The sequence below is a fragment of the Malaclemys terrapin genome, chromosome 6, assembly GCF_027887155.1.
Source record: "Malaclemys terrapin pileata isolate rMalTer1 chromosome 6, rMalTer1.hap1, whole genome shotgun sequence".
NCBI lineage: Eukaryota > Metazoa > Chordata > Testudines > Emydidae > Malaclemys > Malaclemys terrapin.
This window is the reverse complement of record NC_071510.1, coordinates 127,581,746-127,607,496: the sequence shown is the minus strand read 5'-3', so window position 1 is coordinate 127,607,496 and position 25,751 is coordinate 127,581,746. Positions and strand designations below refer to the sequence as shown.

The following is a 25,751-nucleotide window of genomic DNA, read 5'->3' as shown; positions in this document are numbered from 1 at the left end:
CAATAAGGTTCTATAGAAATTACATTTAAATCACTAACGACTTTAATAGAGAAGGAAATCCCGTCTAGAAAGTTTATTTATTTTTATCTCTCCTATGGAATTTTATATCAGAAGAATAATTTTCTATCAAATTCTATGGGTTAGTTAAAAAAACCAAAAACCAAACCAAACCACACAAAACCAAACAACAATAAAAATCCTACCTAAAAATTAGCATCGCTCTTTTAAATTCTATAAGGCCTTCTCACTTGTACTCCTCTTTGCAGGGGATGGGGCAGGAACGAGAGTATGTAGGAGATGGCAAAAATATGCCATCCACGTTACTAGCGCACACACACATCACAAGGCGTGTCAGTTTCTTCAAGCTATCCCTTCTTTTGAACACGCTATGAAGTGATACCAGGGTAATTTGGAGGGGGCAGAAGTATGAATTGATCAGAAAAAGATTCCGTATTCCTCATGCTGTCCGTGAGATCTGTCTGGGCCTTTGAATCGCTAATCTTACCAAATAGCTGCTGGCTGTCTATATCTATAGATACCGAAAGCCTGCAATACAGGCATGCGTCAAGTATCCCATTTGAATACTGGGTTGCTCAAATTGCTTTGCAGACCTAAGGAGCACTATTTCCTTTCTAAGTTCTTCGGTATGCAGTGTTATTGTAGCCATGTTGGTCCCTAGGATATTAGAGAGACAAGAGGCATAAGGTGATATCTTTTATTGGACCAACTTCTGTTGGTGAGAGAGACCAGCTTTTGATCGTACACAGATTTAAAGAGCAGCTCTGTATAAGCTTGACTCTCTCCTCAACAGACGTAGGTCCAATAACAGAAATTGCCTCACCCACGTTGTCTCTATAACATCTCCTGGGCATAGCTCATACCTTGGCGGCCTGGTGGTTTGCTAAAGATCAGCATTACCCTCCTTCTATTTAGGACCACCTCTGGACTCAACCAACTTCATCGATTTCTGCTCATTATTATTTATTTGCGTTATGGTAGCACCTCGAGGCCTCCACCAGGGATCAGAGTCCCATTGTGCTAGAGACTGTATACACATAATGAAAAGACTGTCCCTTTCATAGACTATCAGGGCTGGAAGGGACCTCAGGAGGTCATCTAGTCCAACCCCCTGCTCAAAGCAGGACCAATCTCCAGACAGATTTTTGCCCCAACTCCCTAAATGGCCCCCTCAAGGATTGAATTTACAACCCTGGGTTTAGCAGGCCAATGCTCAAACCACTGTTCTATCCCTCCCCCTTTATGGAACTAGGCTCCTTGTGTCCTTTAATAGACTCTGGCCAGTGTTGGGATTAGACCCTTTCTATCTGCAGCCCCTCCGCCCTGCAACGGCCTCTTACTATTTCCGTACCGCATTGATTCTGCATCACTTTTCAAATCTCATCTAAAAACATCTGCCCCTCCTCCCATCCCATGTACCCTGATCTCGGTCTCCCTTTGCTGCTATGTATTATTTAGCACAGTAACTACATTATCTAACTCCACAAAACATTTCGGGGATGCACTGGCAAGGAAAGGGCAGATATGAGTTGACCCAAAAATATACTAACATCTACGAGTACCGGCTTAAAGGTCATCTTTGCAAGTTTTTGGAGAGACTCGTGCATTTGAAAGACTGGCCTCCATCCTGCCTCAAATACACTGAGCTCAAGAGGGAACTTGATCAATGCCCACTCCCGGAAGCAAAGAGAATGTACCCAACAGGCCCTCCAAGGGCATCACTCACAAGGCAGCAAAAATGATGGGTCTGCTGATGTCACTGCTCTGTCTGGAGCATAGTGGTAGCTATCGCATGATATCAGTCGCTGCCACATGAAAGCGAAATAGAGTCCTGTTTCTCATGGGACCCTGGGCACAGTCTGAGATATTTATTGGTTCTACCGATGAATAATATGAATTTGAATTGTTTCTAAGGAAGAGTTCAAGGGTTTTTCTTTGTTTTGCTTTTTATTTGGGATGGACTGTCAGAACAGCAGATTGTTGTTCGCAGCCCGTAGAGTGGCTCATGAAGACTTAATTAGTTAAGTGGGCCCTTTCTCTGCTGGTTTTCCTGACTGGCTGATGAGGTGCAAGACCTGTTTGCAATGGATGAAACACCAATCAGCTCCTCTCTGGGTCTGGGTTTTGTTAGATGCATCTTTAATGAGTTATGCCTGCCAGGTCCTGGCTGTAGTGATGAGCCTAGAATCGTCAGGCAGATGATTTCTCCAACTGAGGGCAGCAGGCACACAGCTTGGACTATGCAACTGAAAGGAAAAAGAGACTGGTTTGCTTAGTTCAGCTGAGATTGATGAAATCTAAAATGGGGACAGGCCTCTCTAATGGGCTGCAGGAGGTGCTCGGTGTTGAGAAAGGGGCCGATGATAAGAATCTGGAAACACTTTGAAATGAGTGTCTCTGGGTTAGATTAACCACAATGAGTAATCAAGTATGTAAGTAAAGCTTGCCTTAAGGGACCACCTACAGGCTCAGCAAAATCAGTTGCCTATAGAGTTGGTCTTTTTAAAAGGTCAAAGTAGTATATAGCAACAATGGACCAAAACATTGCAATTTACAGTACTTTTGCTATAGGGCCAAACATAGAGGTCCTTCCTCAGTGTTTAACTCAGTACCTACACAGCAAAAAAATCCCACTGAAGTTGGACAGAATAAGGATGTCTGACTGTTTATACATTCATGTAGGCCCCACCAGAGTGTCATCTGTGTGCCTAATAAACATTAATAAATGTAGTCTCACCAAAACTACCCTGCAAGGGAGGTAAATAGTATTAGCCCCATTTTGCAGGTAGGGAACTGATGAACAAGGCGATTAAGGATACATCTACATGTGGCAGGGCAGGGGTAAAACCCTCTTTAAAGCCCTGCCAAAATGCTGGCTGCAGCCTGCTTTCTGGCCAGGAGGCCAGGTGTAGAGATGCAGGTACTCAGCAGGGAGCCCAGCTGCAAGCCCTAAAGAGGGGTGGCTCAGATGAACATGCTGGGCTAAGTAATGACAGCTCGGCTGGGGCAGGAGAGGGCTCTAAAAGCCATGGGCAAACCTCAGTGGGGAGGCTAGCCTGGGAGGAGACAGGAGGGCAGTATCTCTGTCTCCTTGCCAACAAGGAAGCCTCAAGGGCCAGGAGACCCTGGGGAGGGTCTGTGGGGCACTAACTGTTGGGGGATCTGGGAACGGCACAAGCACTGTAAATAAAGGCACTGGGGTGGATCCAACAAAAGAAGGAGTGAACACTCTTTATTATACCAGCCTGAACACAGGGTGCAGGCACAAAAGTGGGAGAGCCTGCGCTGACCCTGTGACACTATGCAACAAGCAGAGATGGGACTACAGCATGTGTATTCCAACCCGAGCTAGCTTTGATCTAGCTCACTCCAATGATAATAGTAGTGAAACCAGCGCAGCACGGACTAGCTACTCAAGCATATACCCCCCAGAGGCCCAGGCGTGCACTACCCATGTTATTGTAGCGTCACTGTTATAGTTGTTGAAGCTGGCTAGATCACAGCTAGCTCGGGTACGTCCACCCATGCTGCTGTCACACCTCCGTTTGCAGGGTAGACGTACCCTTTGGCTCTCTCCCAAGGTCACACGAGGTTCCTATGGCAGAGTTGAGTTCCATCTTCTACCTCCTTGGCTTGCGTCATTATGTTACAGCTCTACAGGATTCTTCCATTCTCCCGGCAACCACAGGAGGACACGTTGAAGTGATCATTTACAGCGGGGGGGGGGGGGGGGGGGGGGGGGGGGCTATTCGTGCCATGTTGTTTACTCACTAGTTCACCCAGCTAACAGCACTATCCCGCCAGTTCAAGGGCAATATAGCTCCAGCCTCGCCAAAGCCACAAACCCACCTCCTATTGACTTACTGTGGCACCTGTGAAGGGCCAGGAGGAGAGAGTCGACCACCTCCCGCATCCCGTGTGCCCGTTAGCGTTTGACATTGGCGCTCTCTCTCCTTTATTTATTTCATTCCCCTAGCCTCTCTGGGTCCGTTCATTCATTTAACTTTGGCAGCGTGTCACTGCAGGGACAATCTATTGAGGAGGAGATGAAAATAATATTACACTACTGAGCTGATAATACCAGGCTTTAATATCTCTGAGCAGCATCTCCATTGTGCTATGTCAGTGAAACCGATCAGACAGCCTAGGCCCCTTGTGCCTAGACTGAAAAAAAAAAAAAAACCCTTCAATATTAAAATTAAACTTCTTATACATCAGCAAAAAAAAAAGGGGGGGGGTATTGCTGCAATGGAGCCAGTGGCCCCTTGAGCTGTTTTCCCTTAAGTACTGCCTCAGAGTTGGTAGTTAATAAACAGCTGTATTTAACTCAAAGCACTCCACCCCCCCTTCTCCTCACCCATCTCCTTGTCTTCTCCGCTCCCGCTAATACACTAGGTTGGTTATATATAGCTCATTTTAGTGACATCATAACCATTCTGTCGGTCATTATCATGTTACTTAAACAGATTTACAGTCTCTCCATTTGAATGGAAAAGGACAAAGGGGGATGCTCAAGGAGGCATGATAAGATATGCAAGAAGAGTGACTTCCTGCTTAGACAACTCTTGGCATCTCCCCGAGCAGTTGAGCCAGAGGGTTGCTCTCTAGGTCAAGGCGGAAAAGCATTGTCTTGTAGATAGGACACATGACTGGGAGTCGGGAGGACCTTGATTTTGTCTCTAGCTCTGCTACTATACTGCTGTGCGATCCTGGGAAAATCACGTAACCGCTCTGTGCTTCAATTTCCCCAACTCTACTATGAAGATGACGCTACTTAACCTCCTTTGTAAAGTGCAGTGGCATCTGGATGGATGGTATATAAGAGTTAAGCGTTACCATCATAGACTCTTGATTCAGCTGTTACAGCAGCTCTCCAAGGAGCATGAGACTCTTGGTTGAAGTCTTGGCCATTATAGTAAATGCTGAACGCAAAGCCACAGAGGGTTAGGTTCATCCCTGGGCTCAAGGAATTTAGACTGAAGATGAAGATGTCCCGACATATTCTACGGACAGAACGGAGAGAACCAGCTTGAGAGCAGAAAGAGCAGGCACCAAGTAATTCCAAACATGTATTCATACCCCAGAAAAGGTGTCCGTAAAATCCCTCAAAATTTTCAACCTATCAGATTGCTGAGTGGGATTCAATGGTCACAGGCAAATTTCCCAACAGTCGAAGGGTCAAGTCCAGATGCATCTGGGCTTTTCCTAACTCGCTAGGTCTCAACCACACCTGCTTTTCTCCAAACCACTCCCCTCTCTTTGCCTCTCCACCAAACCTTTAGACCACTGTCTGGTGCAACTGCTCCAACTGCTCCGATGGCCACATCACATCCTTCCCAGCTGGTATACTGCCCTGCTGTTGGTAGTGCTCACAAACCGGCTGCTTTCACTGGGCTAAAATCCCAAGCGAAGAGGGGTGAGTACCAGAGTTCAGGTCAGAATTCAAACTCCCGGCTCCCAGTACTCAGACCACAGCTGCTTCTATGGTATAACTGCTCTTCCAGCGGAGCAAGATGAAACCACTCACCAATCATTATGTATATATATCTGGAAGGGACCCCGAAAGGTCATTAAGTCCAGCCCCCTGCCTTCACTAGCAGGACCAACATTATCGCCCCTTTGGCATAGTCCTTGTGACAACACGACACTAAGTAGCCAAAGAGAGATTGCTGGGTAGGGCCTGTAGTAAGGCAGAGATGCTTACACCAAGGAAACAGCCAGAGAGGTACAATGAGAACTAAACTTTCTAATGGGTTTCTAAACTTTCTGGGAGGCTGCAGACACAGCATCCTAGTTATAGAGATCTATGCGTCGACACGGCCTCTCCTTTCTCTTTTGCTGCTAAACTTCCTCATGCAGCCAAAATCAAAGTGGTCCCCGGGTACCGATTAATATTATTTTTAGAGCTGTGCAGGCAGCAACAATTTTAGGTCCTCAACGCCTAATAATTTTTTAAAATAAATAAATGATCTGCGGCAGCAGCCCCAGAGATTGGGGATGGAGCAGGCGGCTGAATGTTGGGGCTGTGTAGACAGACTGGGCAAGGCTCAGTTCCGTGTAGGGTGACCAGATGTGCCTATTTTATAGGGACAGTCCCGATGTTTAGGTCTTTTTCTTATATGGGCTCCTATTGCTCCCCACCCCCTGTCCTGATTTTTCACACTTGCTGTCTGGTCACCCTAGCTCCGTGCCTTGGACTGATAGAGGCTTTGAATTAATGACACTGTTGTTATGGAAGTGCCTGTCCTGCCAAATGCACATGCTGAAGAAAGGGGAGAGAATAAATTCATACTCTTGTGTATGGGACCCCAGTGTATATATATGTTTGCCCACATTTTCACCCCAATAGCAGAGGTGAGCCCGGAACCAAATGACATACACCCAGCTAAACACTCCCCAAGTGGCATGGCCCAACACAGACTGAAGAAGGCTGGATTGTCATTAGGGCGCTAGACTAGCACTCTAGAGATCTCAGTTCAGTTCCCAGCTCTGCCACAGACCCGCTGTGTGATCTTGGGCAAGTCACTTCACCTGTCCGTTAAACGTGTCCAACAGAGATAAGACCCCCTTTGTCTTTCTTGTTTATTTAAACCGTAAGAACATTGGGACAGAGACAAATACTAAGCATTTGTACAGCACTTAGCACAATGGGGCCTTGATCTCGTTTGCCTCTAGGCATCACCGAATAACTGGCCCTGGTTAGATTCTTCAGGGGCCATTGGAACTCTGATTGCCCATATGGAGAACTTCCCAAGATGAGCCATGGCTGTTTGCTTGCACAGCCGTGCCCTAGGTGAATTCCCAGCAATGATATTCATCATGGCTTGTGGAAAGCCATGTCAGCAGCTGCAACTTTGCATTGCTGTATGCGGTTGCATTGTGCTTTGATACCATGTGATCCTGCTTTGAATGCACGGTCACCTGCAAACTGGGTAGTAGGATGGATACACACCCACACACTCAACACTTGTCACTCCACCACCCTCCATTCTGCTGTAGAAAAAAAAGACAAAGGAAAAGAAAACCCAGACTGGAAACCACCAAGCTGTCACAAAGAGAGCCATTCATTTACATTCGCGAGGAACCCAGGAGCAGCTGGAAGCGTCTGGGCGCTGCGGATTCCACAGATGATGTCAGGCCTGCAGAAGATTTTTCAATTAATCTCTCTTGACCCCGTGTCTTGAACCCTCGTTCCTATTTTTAACAAACCCATTCTGTTGGGTGACCTCCGGACCCGGTGACCAATAAGACCCATTTAAGTAACTGCGGGGGTGTCTGTAAGTATGCAAGGAGAATCTGCAAGGGGCTCATTAAAGAGAGAGTTAGTTACCCTGGCCAAACTCTTGCTCTTTTACACTCCTTCCCACAGTCTGAGACCTTGTTATGAGATGCTCAGATGTTAAAGACAACCAAAATGTTCCTGAAAATGTCATTGATTATGTGTGCAGGAGGACGGGAGTGACACAGAGAGAAAGGGCTATGCACAAGTTACAAAATCAAACAGAACAACAACACAGGAACTCTTTAGAACACTTAAACTTCCTTCCTTCTTCAAATATTAGGTAGAGGTGCATTCAACCCAAACAACCCCAATCCATATCCTATTTCACAGCTCAGATTTGAATCTGAACTGAATAGCTACATAGAGCTGAAACATTCCCTCCAGAATGCAGGAAGCTTTTTGGATTCAGAGCCAAATTTGAACCCTCAAGTTTGGGGAAGTTTGGTTTGGCTCACGAAAGAAACAAGGGGCCAGATTCTCAGCTGGTGTAAAGGCATTGCTCCATTGGCTACAGTGCAGCTACACAGGTTTACACTAGTGTATCTGGGTCATGACATTCAGATCATAATTCAGGATCAGGCCTGGAATTTGGGTGGAATATCATCTCTAATATTGGGGTGTAAATGTTTTGGGGGGACTCTGTCAGATATTGCAAGGTTCTGAATTTGTTCTCTCCATTCTTCAGCCCAGGTGTTTAGCAGGCCAGGAACTTAGACATTTCTCTGTTTTAAAAAATGTTTGTTGGCTCATTTATTGCTGGAGAATGGTGCTAGGATGGCAGCCCCAGTAACAAACAGAACACATGCAGCAAAAGCTTCTCCACGCCACCTTGCCAATGGGATGACCACAGTCTTGGCCAGCAATGAAGCTTGAACCAGAGAGCTCCAGAACTAAAACCATCTGCCTCTTCAGCTTGAGGTACAGAACCAGGAGCAGCAACTGAGCCCTACAGCAGATTCATAGCCTGTGTGAATCAGGCACAGAGGGGAATGTGCCATACGTATGGATCAGTGGGTTACACCTGAACCCTGCCATGCAGGAACCCACTGTTAGTAGTGAGAGGATAATAGTCATTGCAGGATCAGTCCGGCCTAGGCCTTCTCAGCTTAGACTTTCAGTTAGGGGCCAAGTGTGGGGCTGTTTATTGTGATGTGGACATTACTGGACTAATATCATTTGGTTTGTTTCACAAAAGCTACCGAGCTACCACCAGATAGTTCTCAGCTTCCAGTCACTGGACTGGATTGGGACAGGCAACCTCGATGAATTGAGGAATGGAAGACCTAGAAAATATTAATTTCTGTACGGTCCTGGAATCTCAACATAACTGCTTCCTGCAGGAAGGGTGCACCTTATTTTTACAGGGTGTCAATGATATTCAGTCTATCTACGTACCTATGAATGTAGCATCCAAATGCTGGAATCGAATGAAATCTTCACTGCACAGAAGGAAATACCATGCCGGAGAAGTGACGTTTTAAAGCTCCGTGACTCTACATTACACATAAATCCTATTGGAAATATCCTTTCACTAATAATTTTCCTTGCATCCCTCCTTTTGGGTCAGCCTCTGACATCATGCCCCACAAGTTTGGCCCTAGCCGTGTCGCACAAACCCAACCGTAGGCGACAAAGGGTTGATGCAAGGGGAAACATCAGGGCAAAGCGTCAGTGGGCAGATGGAGAAAAGCCCAGAAAAATCTAGAGAGATTTAGAAGATATCAGATGCACCGAATACCTAAAAGGGAACAAAACACATCTCCAAGCAGGATCAGATAAGGACTTGAGTCACTTTTCTCGTACATCCCTCTGTAGCTGCACTTTAGCAGAGTGAAGCACGGCCCCATCATTCCAGTGCTACAGCAGCTCCACTCACGCCCGTCACGCAGGATCCAGTTCAGAATCACCCTCCACAATTTTTAAAACCTTCTAGGGACACTTCCCAGTCCATCATCTCAGCTCTCTCGTACCACCCAGTGTTCATCCGACTTTGGTCTTCCTTCTCCTCCTGCTTCCAGCACAAACTTGCCACTGATCCTTAAAGACCCGTCTCTTCTGCATCTCTTCACAGCCCTGTTTTTTTTTTCTCTCCACCACAATGACTTTCTATCCCATCTGGAAACATCTCTTTTTTTCCTACTTTGTATGTACCATCATTTCCTCTCTCTCTATTTATTGGCTGCGTACCTGAGTTACTAAACTCCAGGAACTACTTGGGGATATGCTTGCAGGGCCGGCTCTAGGTTTTTTGCCGCCCCAAGCAAAAAAAATTTTGGCTGCCCCCCGTCCCAGCCCTGGGCTCCTTGCCGCACCCCCCTGCTGCCCCAGCCCTGGGCGCTCTCCCTCCCACCCACACCCCCTGCCGCCCCAGCTCTGGGCTCCCTCATTCCCCCCCACCATTGCCCCCCCCATACACTCCTCCTGCCGCCCCAGCCCTGGGCTCTCTCTCCCCCACACCTGCACCCTCCTTCCGCCGCAGCCCTGGGTCACTGGTAACTTGCTCCCACGGCAGGTCATTCAGCAGGAATTTTAGATGTGCACAGATCACAGACAGGATTGGTTCCCATATGGTTACAAAACTGCAGTAAAGTGGAACAATTTTCAGCTTGTGTGATTGGAGGATATCTGGATGCATATTATAAGACTGTCCTACATCAATGAGGAAAAGTTGAGGTGCCTTTATTATTCTTTTGTTCCTCTCTTTCTTTCTATGGGGAATTTGCCAATGCAATATCACTGTCTTCCTTTTAAACAAACGAACAAACAAAAAAGCAATGGCTGTTGAAAATAGCAATTCCAGTCCTAATAACCACTGGGAAGCATTTCTTGCTCAATTTTATCCTACTTTTTCTACAGCAAGTTACAGTGGATCAGTAGATTGGATTTGGGAGAAATGAAGTAACAGCTGCCCAAACTGAGCTTGAGCACTCCTGAATTTTGAGGTGTTCAAATCTGGAAGGCAGGTGCTGGTGGGGGACTGTGGCTCCGCAGGGGAGCACGGCAGCACGTATGCAACAGTGTGTCTGGCGCTGCGCAGAGCCAGACACGCTGGTCTGAGTGGCAGGGTAAGGTGGGTGGGGGTGGAGAAGGATTAGGGAGTTCCAGGGGGGCAGTCAAGGGACAGGGAGCAGGAGGGGTCGGATGGGGCGGAGGTTCAGGGGGGCAGTCAGGGGCAGTGAGAAGGGGGGGTTTAGATGGGTCAGGGGTTTGGGGGGGCAGTCAGGGGACAGGCAGTGGTTGGATAGGCATGGGAGTCCCGGGGGTTTGTCAGGGGACAGGCAGGGGGTGGGGGTCCTAGGGCGGACGTTGGGGGGGTCTCAGGAGGGGGCAGTTGGGGACAAGGAGAAGGGAGGCTTAGATAGGGGGTGGGGTCCTGGGGGGCCGTTAGGGGCAGGGGTGATCAGGGGACAGGGAGCAGGGCAGGTTGGATGGGTTGGGGTTTCTGTGGGGGGCAGTCGGAGGGAGTGGATGGGGGCAGGGTGGGGGCTACCCTCCCTCCCCGTGGAGTGTCCTATTTTTGACTGTTAAAATATGGTATCCCTACTCCCAGCGCAGCTCTCCATTCACAGCAGGCTGCAGCATGAGGTCTCAGCTACCTCACTCCCTCCCCCTCTTTCCTGTTGGTAGTGGCCAAGGGAATGCTGGGAAATGTAGTTCTTTCCCTGCTCCAGGGCTGGCTCTCTAGGCAGGGAGCTAACCAAGGAACTACAGCTCCCAGGGCCCCCTGTTGGTTCTCAGCTCCCAGGCTGGATCCCTGCCGCCCCTGCAAATAGGCTGCCCCAAGCACGTGCTTGCTTTGCTGGTGCCTAGAGCCGCCCCTGTATGCTTGGTAGGAAAGATGTTGGTACTATAGCACCAAGCACATACTGTATTTTGATCTAGGCAGTTCTGTGTTTCCCCATCACTGTAATATCCATCCGCCCCTCAGGTATCAATGGATTTATCCTTCCAGAAGCACCTCTGCCGAACCCAATATCCCGACTCTCCAGTACTGTCAACGCCATGAGGTTAAAATCATGAATTAGACCTCAAAAATCATGAGTTTTTTTTTTTTTTTAAAGAATGAATGGGTACTTTTTCTTTGCCTGTTGGTTTCTGAACCTTTTGGATGCGCTTGAGTTAAGTTTGTAAGATTGTTGGCACAAACACAAGGGCTAGAAATGTACCTTTTCTAAGGAGAAAACTCAGATTCTCATGGAATCCATTGACTCCAGGAGCTGGGGATTTAAGAAAACACTTCTAATATTGTACGACTTGTGATAAAATCACAAGAATTGGCAACAAACTGCACAAAACCATCCTTGCTCACACCTTGCATCCTTCATGACTTTGAGCCTCACAGATGTTGTTCTAGCAAGAGACACAATTTATCTGCCTTTCATAACTATACAAAATGGTTCTTTTCTCCTGGAAAAGCGCTCCAAGTGTAGCACTCCAGATGTGACTGTAGGAAGAAATCATCCCTTCACCTGGGATTTTCAACTCCACAGTCCCTTTCCTTCGAGTCACGTGCTTCACTTATCTGTAAAAACTTCCAATAAACATGAATCTGACAGTCCACCTAATATGCTGGAATCAAAAGTTATTATTGACTTTGCCATACTGATCAATGGCGGCCCAGGCCTTGTAATAGATTACAATGTTTCTTTCTTAACGTCACCACTGCTCTGCTGTTCCCTCTCTGCATTAAATGAATGTTCCTCTGTCAGGAGGTGCTAAAATGACCCTGTTTGGAGCCTTTCGCTCCAGCCTTTGGCCTTTCATGGACTGCGTGTGAGCCGTATTTCTCAGCACCCTGCAGCACGGAGGAAATTTCCCAAGTAGCGGGTCACGACTTTTGTTTGCTGGTGTATTTCAGCTGATCCTTCGCCATCTCCATTTTACTCTATCTTTGGGGCTTACGTGGCCACCATCGCTGTAGCACCTGCGCACCTCTCAGTCTTAAAAGTATTTTACCCGGACAATTCCCCCAGTGTAAGTGCTTTGATTTTATAGATGGGGAACTGAGGCACAGAAAGGCTAAGTGACATGCCCAAGGCCACACAGAATGTCTGTGGTGGCATAGGGATTTGGAGCTGGGTCTTCTATAACCTAACCTAGTGCCCTAAACACTGGAGCATCCTTTTACTCCTATCATAAAGCACCAGAAGGACTGTTCTAGGGAATAAAGTCCTCTCTTTGTCCACAGGAAAGTCCATCCCACCAAACTGCCTTAGCAGCATCATGGAGAAGTTACCACTGGTTATGAGACAGTCATTCCGATCCTGTGCCCCCACCAATCCTTGGCCTCATCTCAGACTGCCTTTAAAAATGTGATGAAGAAAACCACCAGCTGGGAATCATACAGATCTACCGATAAGTCATAGCCAACAATCAACTGGGTGGCAACGCTTTTATTTCACTAGTAATCGGTGCTGGGATTTGTATCAATGACAAGCTTTTTTAAGTTTCTAGACAACACATCACTTAATCTGGAGTAGAGCCCTTTGGAAACTGGAATTTCTGTCCTGCAGGCCATTCTGATGTTTCTACATCTGTTTCCATTCTAAAATGGGGCAAACAGTTGCAATATTGAACATTTTCGTGGAATGAAAAGTTCTGAAAAATTTCAATTTGAAATGTTGAAAGGAAAATGGCAGCCCACCTTTTTTTGATCAAAATAAAATGTTCCTTTTCAAAATGTCCACATTCAAACTGTGGAAATCTCGACTTTGAACAAAAACGTTGTGTCTCAATTGTTCCCATTGAAAAAAATCAGACAATGTCATCAAAATTGACGCCAAAAAAATATTGATTTCGGTAACCCCCAGGAATTTGTTTCAGGTGGGAACATTTCCATGAGCTCTGAGCAGGAGAAAAGACAAGGATCAAAAGGGCCTGGAGGCTGAATTAGCATCACACTTCCTAGCTGGATTTCCTCTACGTCAAGACCAAGGCACGTTAGTGGCAACGCAGGTGAAGTAAGCACTGCCACTGCCTGTGCTATCGCTGTCCCACGAGAAACTAAATTCTCCATTCGTGAGATCTGTTAATCTGGCACCTTTCGCTCAATCTAGGAGAAAACGTAACCACACAATGAAGCGAACTAGAGACGCGGGTTTTGAATTAAGAAGCCGTGGAGAGCATGACAGCGTAAGAGCAGGTGGCATCAAACCATTCCTGTGAGAGTCAAGGGCTCAGTCAACTACGCAGAGAGTTCCCCAAAGCAATCTATTCTGCACTCTTCTGTAGTATGTAAATTTATTGAAATGCAAGTCCCCTTTTCCTACTGGGAGATGAGCTCGCTGTGATGTGTACTTTCAACCCACACTGACACAGGTAGCTGACATTGTGCTTTTGAAGCTTTCCCTTTCGTTTTAGTGGCCAGCTTTGGGAGAGAAGGGGGAACATGCATACGTAGGCAGACCAGGGATCTGTGCCACCGAACACCCAGATGGCAAGGAAAAGTCACCTTATGGTGACTGTTTCAGAGGCGGATTTCGGTAGCATGTGAGAGTGTGTGGTGGGGGGAAGCTGTTAGAGGATGGAGGAATGGATATGTCGACACGGGGGCGTACGTGTATGAGAAGGATTCTGCAGTGGGTGAACATGCTTGCATTTGCATGCATGTACTAGGACAGAGCTGTGCCAAAAACAAAAAAAAATGAGGTTTGGAAATTTGGTTTCATTCCTCACTGGAATGAATGAAAATGAGACTATTCAAAAAACACAAGATGTTCCCCACCCTGGCAGAGCCAGTCATGTGGTGCTTAGGGCACAGACCTGGAATGTGGAAGACACCAGGTCAAGTGTCTGCTCTGTTAGTGTCAGACCTGACACTCAAACCTGGGTGTTCTGTCTCCTAGGTCTGTGCCCTCGCTAGCAAGCTGTTGGCTATTCCAGGGTGAACACTCCTGCCCTCCACCCCCACATCCTGGAACAGAGGATCCTTCCCAACAAAACAGCATTTGGGACAGTCTAAAAAGAGGTTCACTGGACATTTTGTAAACAGCTCTATTGAATGTTCCTTCCTTCCTTTTCCCCCCACTGCAGAGAGGTCAAGAAAGACTTCCTGTTTTCTCTCTCTCTGCCAAGGTGCATTGTGGAATTTTTTAAGGTCTTCCTGAACATCAAGTATTGTTTGACACAAAGGCAAGAGCTCAAACCCTCATGGACCATTTGAGCCGGCCAGCATATCCTTTAATGTGTAAGCGCCATCATTTGAGACATTTATTCCTAGGCTGGCAAACAGACTGAGGGGGAAAATCCTGTCTCAGCTGAAGGTGGATACTAAAGGCCTGATTTACAAAGGTAACTAAAGATGCAGGTAAGGCCGTAGTGGGATTTTAAAACATGCCTAAATGAGTTAGGCACCTAACTCCCATTGACATTCATCTTTAGGTGCCTAAATATCTTTTTTAATCTGGCACTGGGTACAGAGGCAGATGACATGTTCACAATGAAACTTGTGTCGATGCCAGATGCACCCGGTTTGGGGATTTTGTTGCAGACTGGACACCAGGCCTTGCTGAACGAGGTGGGAATATTTCTGGTGAAGCTGCCCTGACTGATGGTTGCATGGTTAAACCAGGTGAAAATCTGACTATTTAGCTGAATTTGGGTGGGGGGAGGTTCATTTGAACCCCCAAACTGAAAATGACACTTGGAGGGGTGCAAACCATGTGATCAGAATCTGGAACAGAATGTTCATAGCAGCCTTCTGCAGAGAAACCAAATCATGCCCTCACCGTTTAGCAAGAGCATTCCCAAGCACTAACGTCTAAGCGTCCAGGTGTTCTCGACTTCCTTGATTTTTAAGACCAGAAGGGACCACTTACGATCAACTACTCTGATCATCTGCCTGGCACAGACACGGTGATTCCTGCATCAAGCCCAACAGTTTATGGTTGAACTAAACCATACGCTTCTCTGCATCCCTTCCCACGTCCCAGGGGAACGTCTCCATAGTAGCCCAGTGCCCCCGACCACAGCAACTGGGATTTTGCCCAGAATTTTTGCAATCTGAATGAGGGAGGCGTATTCCTTATTCCTGCTTGCACCCTCACCCTGTGCATCTACAGCAGGGCTGTCTTGGATCTAGCGCACAGAAAAGACCATGAAGGCATACATTCACAGACACACATTATGTTGTAATGTCTCTGCTCTGACTATGGAGCCGGCCTTTTCACTGCATTCAAAGGAAAGGAAAGGCAAAAGAAAGGAAGAAAAATCCCCTCACGTCTTCCTCTCCGAACACAGCGGATTCTTTAAAATTCATCAGCCGAGGTCTGCGGTGGAGCAGGCAGCAGGGTGGAGAGGGGAGCTGTTCTGTATGGCACGGGGGTCCTCCTCACGCTGGCTCCCAGGGATTGCATCTACATATGCAATTTTGGCATTTCCATATATTTTGACAATTGTTATGCAGCTGTTAGGTCCAGGGCACTGAGTTTGCTCCCCTGCTCCTGTCCCCCTCCTCCTCTTTGGCGAGCGAGGTCTCACTGTAGTTGGTAAACAGCACACTGCGTGGACTATTAGCAATCCACAAAGTGGCCAGATACCAGGAGCCGCTGCAAGCAGCATTCCAGCTGACTCTGACCCTTTAATTGTGTGCTCTGGCTTAAACAGAAATGCATTTCTCCGTCTCAAGATCACAGACTGACGCCTCCTTCCCCTCCTCTGCCCCGCATTTGATTATGTCCTTGACCTGTTTCTCTCCCGGCGAAGACACCTCGTGGCATGGCGTACTGCGACCGTAGAGAGGAATGCAAGATCATCCTTATTAACTGCGGGCTTGATCCCCCTACCCACAGTCACATTGGGTGGGACCTGACTTTGAGCTAGATGCTTCCAACCCTGATGCTTGATGAGTTGTACCGGACCTAGTGCTTGACTCACATCCCATTGAAGTAAATGAAAAGACTCCCACTAACTTCAGAGGCATTGGATTAGGCAATAAATGAGTAGACGCCAATGGAATTGGCCAGATCCTCAGCTAGTGCAAATCAGCAGAGTGCAATCAATTTCAATGCAGCTGTGCTGATTTAGGCCAGCCGAGGGATCTATTCTGATGGGACCACCTGTAACCAATACTCAAGTGTAACAGTGGCAGATTTGGGCCCGTTAGATTGTAACTTCGTTTGAGCCATGGCTGTGTCTTCCTAGGTCTTCTGGGATGCACCTAGCAAACTTCAGCATGCAAGAAAATAACAAATAAAAACTATCAATGCACATATGTGTGGGCGTGATCCTTCTGTCCTTCACACAAAGTACATGGAGAGTAACACCCATTGATAGGATCAGGCTTCCTGGGATGAAACTGGCTATTTTGTCTAACAGGAGGAATTCTCATCTCCTCCAAATGGGCACATGTAACTGCTACAAAAGCAACATTACATGTGCTGGTATTCAAGCCATGAATAGCCAGAAGGAAGCCCCCTTTGGATAGTGTCTTCTCCTCTCACAGTATAAATATATTAAAGTGCACTAGACAATGGCTTGACTGGGACTGTTGCTATCTGCTGAGGGTAGATTAATTTGCATGTGTATATTAATATGCAGACCACACCTCCTGACCCACTGGCCACACCCCCTCCATTTTTTTTTAAATGGAGATATCCCATCTCCTAGAACTGGAAGGAACCTTGAAAGGTCATCGAGTCTAGTCCTCTGCCTTCACTAGCAGGACCAAGTACTGATTTTGCCCAAGATCCCTAAGTAGCCCTCTCAAGGATTGAACTCACAACCCTGGGTTTAGCAGGCTAATGCTCAAACCACTGAGCTTTCCTCTCCCCAGCATTCTTGTTGTGGTACTGCAGACAGGGATCATGATGGATTTGCAAGAGAACCACAAGATGGTGTGACAGGTTGGATCACAGAAACCCCCTTGGGAGCTGCCACCCAGTGTGCAAAGACTACCCCTGCTCCTGTTTTCCCTGCCAGCTCAGGACTCCAGCACCCTGTCTTGCTGAGCCAGACACTCCTGTCTGGCTCCACCACAGACCCAGGGTCTGAATCACTTGTCCCAAAGCTGTAGGTTTACCTGAAAACAGCTCACAGAAGTGTGCTTGTCTTTAGCACTCAGATGCCCAACTCCCAATGGGGTCTAAACCCAAATAAATCTGTTTTACCCTGCATAAAGCTTATGCAAGGCAAACTCATAAATTGTTCGCCCTCTATAACACTGATAGAGAGATATGCACAGTTGTTTGCTCCCCCAGGTATTAATACATACTCTGAGTAAATTACTAAATAAAAAGTGATTTTATTAAATACAGACAGTAGGATTTAAGTGGTTCAAAGTAGTAACAGACAGAACAAACTAAGTCACCAAGCAAAATAAAACAAAATGTGCAAATCTATGTCTAATCAAACTAAATACAGATAATTTCCTCACCAGTTCCAGAGCACTCCCTTTTACAGGCTAATCTCCTTTTAGCCTGGGTCCAGCAATCACTCACACCCCCTGTAGTTACTGTCCTTTGTTTCAGTCTCCTTCAAGTATCCTGGGGGGAGGGGTGGAGAGGCTCCTTCTTTAGCCAGCTGAAGACCAAATGGAGGGGTCTCCCATGGGTTTAAATAGACTCTTGTGGGTGGAGACCCCCCTCCTCCCTCCTATGCAAAGTCCAGCTCCAAGATGGAGTTCTGGAGTCACCTGGGCAAGTCACATGTCCCTGCATGACTCAGTCTTTACAGGCCGATGCCATTGTCCACATGGCATCTTGCATGTCTCCAGGAAGACTTCTTATGTGGATTGGAGCATTCCAAGATGCATTGTTCTCCAAGTGTTTCCTGATCAGGTACTTAACCTGGCGAATTCCTTCCTAAAGAAGCTGACCAAATGCCTCCCAAAGCTTACTTAGAAACCAAGCAAGCATACAGCCCATATTCTTAACCTTAAGTAGAAAATGAAATATATGTACAAATAGGATGAATAGATATAGTAGACCATAACCTTTACAGAGATATGTTACCTGGCACAGGCAGCACAAAACATATTCCAGTTATATCATACATACGTTTATAAACACCCCCTCATAAAGCCTTATGGAGTACGCTGTCACAGATGGGCATCCCCCTTCCTCTGCATGCTCCTGCAACGGCTACATTGGTTTGTGCTGTTTCATTGGCACACACAGACGTACCTCTGCCCGAATTTGACATTAGGGGGTCAGTTTTCCTCAGGGCAGCCTCCCTTTTGGTAGGTCCAATTTGCCCTCTCTATTGCAGGCCAAATTGTAACTGAATTCAGGCACAAAACACACACTCAGAGGCCCATGAACTCAGGTCTCTACTGCTGCAGGTGCAAAGTGAAAAAGACTGGACATTTCTCCATCAATACGCAGGTTTCCTTTACTCACTCCTGAAACAGGGAGCTCTGGGTGGATCTGAGTCAAATTAATAGATTTTAAGGACATAAGGTACCATTAAATCATCTAGTTTCCACTTCCTGTATACCAAAGGCTAACAGTCCCATGATTTTTCATATGTGCCACCAGGGCTGCTTTGGGATTTGAACTTTTGGCACTGTAAGGCAAGACCAGACCATTAGGCCACCCATGGTCAAGTTTTGAAGGAAAAAAAAAACAACATTGACCAAGTTTCAAGAGAAACTAACCGGGCAAAACTTTTATCTTAAAAAAAAAACAAGTAGAACCTCCCCAGGGAAATGCAACACACACAAGCAACATGTTCTGATTGGAGCAGGTTTGGGCAGGTTTGTTTAGAAAAGCAATGAAATGACAAGAATGTATTTGCCAATACACCACCGAGAGGAATCCCACTGCCATCACCTCAGCTACTCAGAATACGAACCACTCAGGATTTGAACCTTAAAATGTAGAGTGTGTCCGTTCGCCAGCACTATGAAGGTGAGCAATACATGAGTGTTATTCTAATTCCCCCACAACCCAATTGCACAGTCGGGATCCACAAAGAGTGGGAATAATGCAAATATTGGGCGTTACTCTCTGGGTGTGTGTTATACAGTTTGCTTGTTTCTTTCACACCTTGGGAGTCATGCATGAAGCTGGAATAAAATCGTGATACCGAAACACCTTGAGCAGAGTACTTGTGGCACCTTAGAGACTAACAAATTTATTAGAGCATATTATTTATATTTATTATTGTTAGTCTCTAAGGTGCCACAAGTACTCCTGTTCTTTTTGCGGATACAGACTAACACAGCTGCTACTCAAACTTGAGCAGAGTGTTACCTGGGGTTCTTTCAACCCAAAGCTCTTGGTAACTTTTACTCTGTGTGAGGAGGTGTCAGGAAATAAATCAGGGAGACACAGCCATCCGACTGATAGATGGCTGGCACAAACAGGACAACACAAGAGTGCTTTCATTTAAAGCTAAACCTTTACTTAGTCTTAAGCACTTACACACGTCCGCGACAGGTTAGTAACCCCCCCAACCCTCGATAATTACCGAAGCTGAGAATGGCTCTCGAATGGCACAGTGGCAACCCGTCTGCTGGTGGGGAACACAAGATGTATCCAGAGGGAGAGACCAGTCCCGAAGAGTCCCCCCTACCTCAAACTTTCCCCCCTTATTTATACACAGGGCCGGCTCCAGGCACCAGCCTGGCAAGCAGGTGCTTGGGGCGGCCGCTCCGGAGAGGGGCGGCACGTCCAGGTATTCGGCGGCAATTCGGCAGATGGTCCCTCACTCCCGCTCGGAGCGAAGGACCTCCCGCCGAATTGCCACCACAGATCGCGATTGTGGCTTTTTTTTTTTTTTTTGGCTGCTTGGGGTGGCCAAAACTCTGGAGCCGGCCCTGTTTATACATTAGTAATAGAATGACATGTCCCTTAAAGAAACCTTGTTAAGTAAGCTGTTTCAATGATTAAGCAAGAGGTTCCTTCTGATTATTGATTAATCAGGTGTGGGTTGTTCCTGAGTTTGCAGCCTTGAGACTCCAATAGAAACTCCTGGGGCAAACCCTGCTCTTCTAAAATGTATCAGCAACTTCAACACAATTCTTATCAGGAAGAACACGGGGTCAAGCTGCCCTTTCTGTGGCACCCCAAAAACTCCCTGCCCCCTCCTGCCGTGGTCAAGCTGAGACTGTTTAATAGCTTGCTTTTAACAATAAGCCATAATGGTTTTAGGCACTTTACGGGTTTGCCAAAGTCTCCCCGCACAAGAGCAGGTCCTCCCATTATTTCAACCTAAAAGCATCCAGGACTAATCAAAAGAGAAACAGCCACCTGTGAAACAGACACACATTAACACAAACATGTGCAACACAGACACCAGACCCTATGCACACACCCCTACCACACAGAGCCCTCAAACGGTTTCATTTAGTTTTTCCTCTTCTCCAACTCATGTGGTTTATTAGCCACCAGAGGGAGCCCACGAAACCCCCATGAACTACAAGATAAACAGACCAGTTTCGGTGAAATAAAGGTAATCAAACATTATATATCAGGGGGCTGCAGGGTTCAGCCAACTTGAGCTTCTTTATATCCCTCTAAGCTCTGCATCCCGACAAGGTCTCTTGGAAATGCAAGATCGGCTTTAATTTACTGCTTAACTTGGTTAAAAAAATCAAAGGGAAGAAAGAAGCATGCTGATTTTGGGGGTGGGACGGGATGAGGTGCTGACAATCCCTCTCCCCCTCACCTCCTTACCCTGGGAACATTTAGTGTTTGTGAGTCCAGGGAAGAGAGAAAAAGAGGAGCCGAGAGTGAGGTCTAAGGACAAAGTAAGACTCAAATAAGAATTCGGCCAGGTATTCTATCCCTCTGGGAACTTGTGGTTGCTTCCTCTGCGGTTCTCACTGCTCAGCTGTGGAGATGAGAGCAGAGGAATCATGCTACTCATCTCCCTCTCCAGTCCTGAAAACAAAGAGCGGATGTGGGGTAGAAATCAGGACCTCAAAACTGTAAGACATCACAGGCTGCTGGTTAAGGGCAGGTCGTATCACCTGAGTGCTGCATAGAATCATAGAATATCAGGGTTGGAAGGGACCTCAGGAGGTCATCTAGTCCAACCCCCTGCTCAAAGCAGGACCAATCCCCAGACACATTTGTGCCCTAGATCCCTAAATGGCCCCCTCAAGGATTGAACTCACAACCCTGGGTTTAGCAGGCCAATACTCAAACCACTGAGCTATCCCTCCCCAAAGTGGATTCCTCCTCTACAACTCCAGGCTGCCATGGTTACGTCAAAGGGAGAAAAAACAGTCACCTGTATAGACAAGTGATGGAATGAAAGAGAGGCATCTTGGGATCCATGATACGGCAGCCACAGCAGGACAATCGGGCCTGGAAGCAGAGCTTGAACCTCCGGGCCCCAGCACCCCCTGTCCAAACAGAGACATGTTGCCAAATGGTGTGAGCACAGGACTGGGAGGCAGGAACTCCCATGTCCTTGCTGTGTGCATCACTGATTAGGCAGCATTACACACAGGCCACACCTGAGACCAGGGCTTGTGCTGTGACAGTAGCTCCCAAAGGACAGTCTAGCCCTGAGGAGATTACAGCCGAACAAGACGAGGCAGACAAAGGGTGGGCTGGAAGACGGAGAGAGGGTAAGGGACTTGCCCAAGGTCCCGCACTAAACCTCCTGAGTCCCCGACCCACTGGAGTATGCGGCTTCTTCCCTCTTTGTCTTTCAGTTTCCCCATCTCTTCAACAGGGCTGACCCTACTGACCCCATGGCGGAGCTGGATGGAATAATTAACATCACGACAGAGCCATGCAAGAGTGAAGGGCTCAGGCGTGCGGAAGGACAAGGAGCAATGGTCTCAAGTTGCAGTGGGGGAGATTTAGGTTGGATATTAGGAAGAACTTTTTCACTAGGAGGGTGGTGAAGCACTGGAATGGGTTCCCTAGGGAGGTGGTGGAATCTCCTTCCTTAGAGGTTTTTAAGGTCAGGCTTGACAAAGCCCTGGCTGGGATGATTTAGTTGGGGATTGGTCCTGCTTTGAGCAGGGGGTTGGACTAGATGACTTCCTGAGGTCCTTTCCAACCCTGATATTCTGATTCTATGCTCGGCAGAATGCAGGGGCGATGTGTCAGGGGCTGTGGGGAGAGGGAAATGAATGACTCGGGGAACACCTCCTGGAACAAATCATCCAGAGCAGGAGGGTGGGGGTGGGGAAAGAGTCTTGAACGTTTCCTCCCCTGCACCGGGAGCTTGAGATAAAATTCCTTGGTGCGTCGTCTGTTCTCTGGATCAGCAGATTTGCTGGCGCGATTAAAAAGAATAAAGGACGATTTCCCCTCGCAGGATATTTCCAAAGAGCATCCAGCAAATTACTGATCACGCTCAGAGCCCAGCACATCCCATTCCTAAGAATTTCCCCCTCCCTGTAGCACTCACGACCTCATACACAGACAGGGCCAGGTTCATGTTTAGTCCCGTCAGTCGGGGCTAGATTTCCTGAGGAGAATGAAAAGAGGTGGAGAGTCTCGAGGGAGTTTTTGTTGCTTTGGGGCAATCAGTTTCCATAACTATGTATTGGGAGAACACTGTCCTGGATATATTAAAAGAGGCAGGTGGCTCCAGGCACTTGGTAAGAACTCAGAAGTTCTGGTGCTCAATTCTGGCTTTGCCACTGACTCTCCGTGAGACCTTGGGGAAGTCTCTCAAACTTGGTGTGCCTCCACTTGAGGCTGTGAGGATAAAATCCTTCAATAGCAGTGCAGCACCCAGATACGACAGCAATGAAAGTCACCCAAGTATGTAGGCATGGCAAAGTTTGGCCTGAAATAGGGCCGGCATCAGAGAAAGGGAGTATTATTATCTCTACTTTATAGGTAGACAACAGAGGCGCCCAGTAGATCAAGTGATTTGACTAAGGTCACACAGGGAGTCTTGTGGTTGAGCCTAGAATTGAATTTAGGTCTTCTGAATCCGAGTCCAAGCACCTATCTGCTAGGCCAGCCTTCCTCCCCCATTGATTTCAATGGCTCTATTTGAGAAGTAAGACACTCAAGGAGAGTAAGGGGATCAGAACCTGGACCTTAGATTGTAACACTAGCACAAAGGGTCCCTGATCGTCTTCGGGATCTCAAGGCAATACAAACAGCAGCAAGAACTTGAGACGTTCCAGGCCAGATCCTCAATTGGTGTAAACTGGTATGATTGCCACTGAAATCAATGGAGCTATGCTAAACAACACCAGCTAAGGTTCTGGCCCTACCTCCAGTTTATAGCCCACTAGTAACTGTCACTTGTGCCTTATATAATTCCTATTTTATTTTGTAAAGAAAAATAGAATAGATTTTTTTTTCTGGCATAGCTGGCAAGAAGGTAAGAGTCAGTCTCCCTCTGAGTACCAGCTGTTTTTCATGGGGGATATATGAGCAGTTTTATACAGTTTTAATATCCACCAGAAATTACATCTCGCTGCCTTTAGGGACTGAACCTTTAAAATTCAATTTCAAATAAATATAATTATAAAATAAGAAGGAAAGGGAGGAGAAGGAAGAAGGAACCAGAATTCAGTTCCCTGGTAGAAGAGCTTCAGGGCAGAGCTAGTGGGGGCTGTGTTCTCTAGCAACAGTAAGAAAAACAGCCTGGGGCTCTGAGCTCAGTGTGTTGATGTTTTGGTCGCCAGTCACAGGTCTCTCTGTATTAAGCAGGAGAAGGCAGCATCCCACAGCGAGTAGAGAGGAAGGGGGGGAAGAGACGGGGAGATTTTTAAAGGATTTTTTGCCCTACACAGAGGATCTTTCTCTCAAAGTGCCAGGCATGTCTGAAGAGGAGTCGGATGGAAAAGGTGAAGGGAAAAGGTACTATGGAGAAAGAAGTGGATGGAGTCTAGAGAAAAGGAAGGCAGCTTCTCAGCCTACTGAAATACCACCTGAGATATATCCCTCCATACCCATTGAAGCCAAGCAGACAGCTTGTGAAACTAGATTGCAAATCTAACAGAAAAAAAGTGGCAATCAAGTTACACTGCGAATGACACCCAGGCTGATTCTGTTCTTGGGTAAACTGGGTCCAACTCTACTGACTCCAAAGAGTGTTACACTCATGTGTGGGCACAATTTGATGCCCATATTTTTATACACTTCAGCAGATTGTGGTTCCCGGCTTCTGAGGATTTCCTTCGCCCTCAGATCAGTCATTTCTCCAACGCAGGGTGGCAACCCGGAGATGGGTTATAAAATTGTTTCCTGGAGCCAGAACGTTTTCTGCAGAAGCTTCCATTACAAAATGAAATCACCTAAGGGTGAAATCAATGGCCGTTCAGCTGGCCAGCACAAGATTAGGGTGTATCTGCATTGCAATCAGAAGTGTGCCTGGAACGTGCGTAGAATTATCCAAGCCAGTTTTGATCTAGCTAACGCCAATAACAATAGCAGTGAAGTCAGGGCAACACAACTGTACAAGCCTGCCGGGACCCTGGGTTAGTACGCTAGTGGCAAGCTCACACCACTGTGATTTCACTGTGATTGTTATTTGCTAACTACAGTAGAACCTGAGAGTTACGAACCCCTCGGGAATGGAGGTTGTTCATGATTTTGAAACATTCGTAGCTCTGAACAAAACATTATGGTTGTTCTTTCAAAAGTTTCCAACTGAACATTGACTTAATACAGCTTTGAAACTTTACTATGCAGAAGAAAAATGCTGCTTTTACCATGTTAATTTAAATGAAACTAACACAGAAAAAGTTACCTTACTTTATCAATTTTTTAACCTTTACCTTTATTTTTTTAGTTTTTCACATTTAACAAAGTACTGTAGTGTGTGTATTTGTGTTTTTTTCCATCTCTGCTGCTGTCTGATTGTGTACTTCCAGTTCCAAATGAGGTGTGAGGTTGACTGGTCAGTTCTTAACTTTGGTGTTTGTGACTCGGAGGTTCCAATGTACATCAAAGCTAGCTTGGTGTGCGTCTCCAGAGCACACCTCTCATTGCAGTGTAGATACACCCATAGGCTCTACCTATGCAAGTCATATTTGGAAGGTTTAAGTGGAGCCAGGGGGTCATGTGGCCCTCTGGTTGGAGGTGAATTTCACCCATCATATCATTACTTGTTTATTGGCCACATAGTTTAGTGGAGTTCAGGTCCCTGAGGACAAAGAGTGCCTGCTCCAAAGAACTCACCAGTCAAGGGGCCTGGTCCTGAGAGATGATAAATAGAGCTAATTGGTGAGAGAGGGATAGCTCAGTGGTTTGAGCATTGACCTGCTAAACCCAGGGTTGTAAGTTCAATCCTTGAGGGGGCCACTTAGGGATCTGGGGCAAAATCAGTACTTGGTCCTGCTAGTGAAGGCAGGGGGCTGGACTCGATGACCTATCAAGGTCCCTTCCAGTTCTAGGAGATGGGATATCTCCATTTATTTATTTAATTTGGGAATTTTCCAACAAAATATGTTTGGTCCAAAAAAAATTAAAATAAACCGATTTGTTAAAACCAAAATGGAAAGTGTTGGCTTTGACAAACCTCTCGATTCAAAGATGTTTTGAAAAAAGTTTCAAAATTGGGCAAATATCCTATTTTGACA

At 46.7% G+C, this 25,751-nt stretch overlaps 1 protein-coding gene across 11 annotated transcripts in view; it reads right to left on the bottom strand.

Moving 5' to 3' along the window:
* The window catches only part of CELF4 (CUGBP Elav-like family member 4), an 861,689-nt gene that overhangs the window by 597,912 nt on the left and 238,026 nt on the right, over positions 1 to 25,751 (bottom strand). The window lies entirely within an intron of this gene.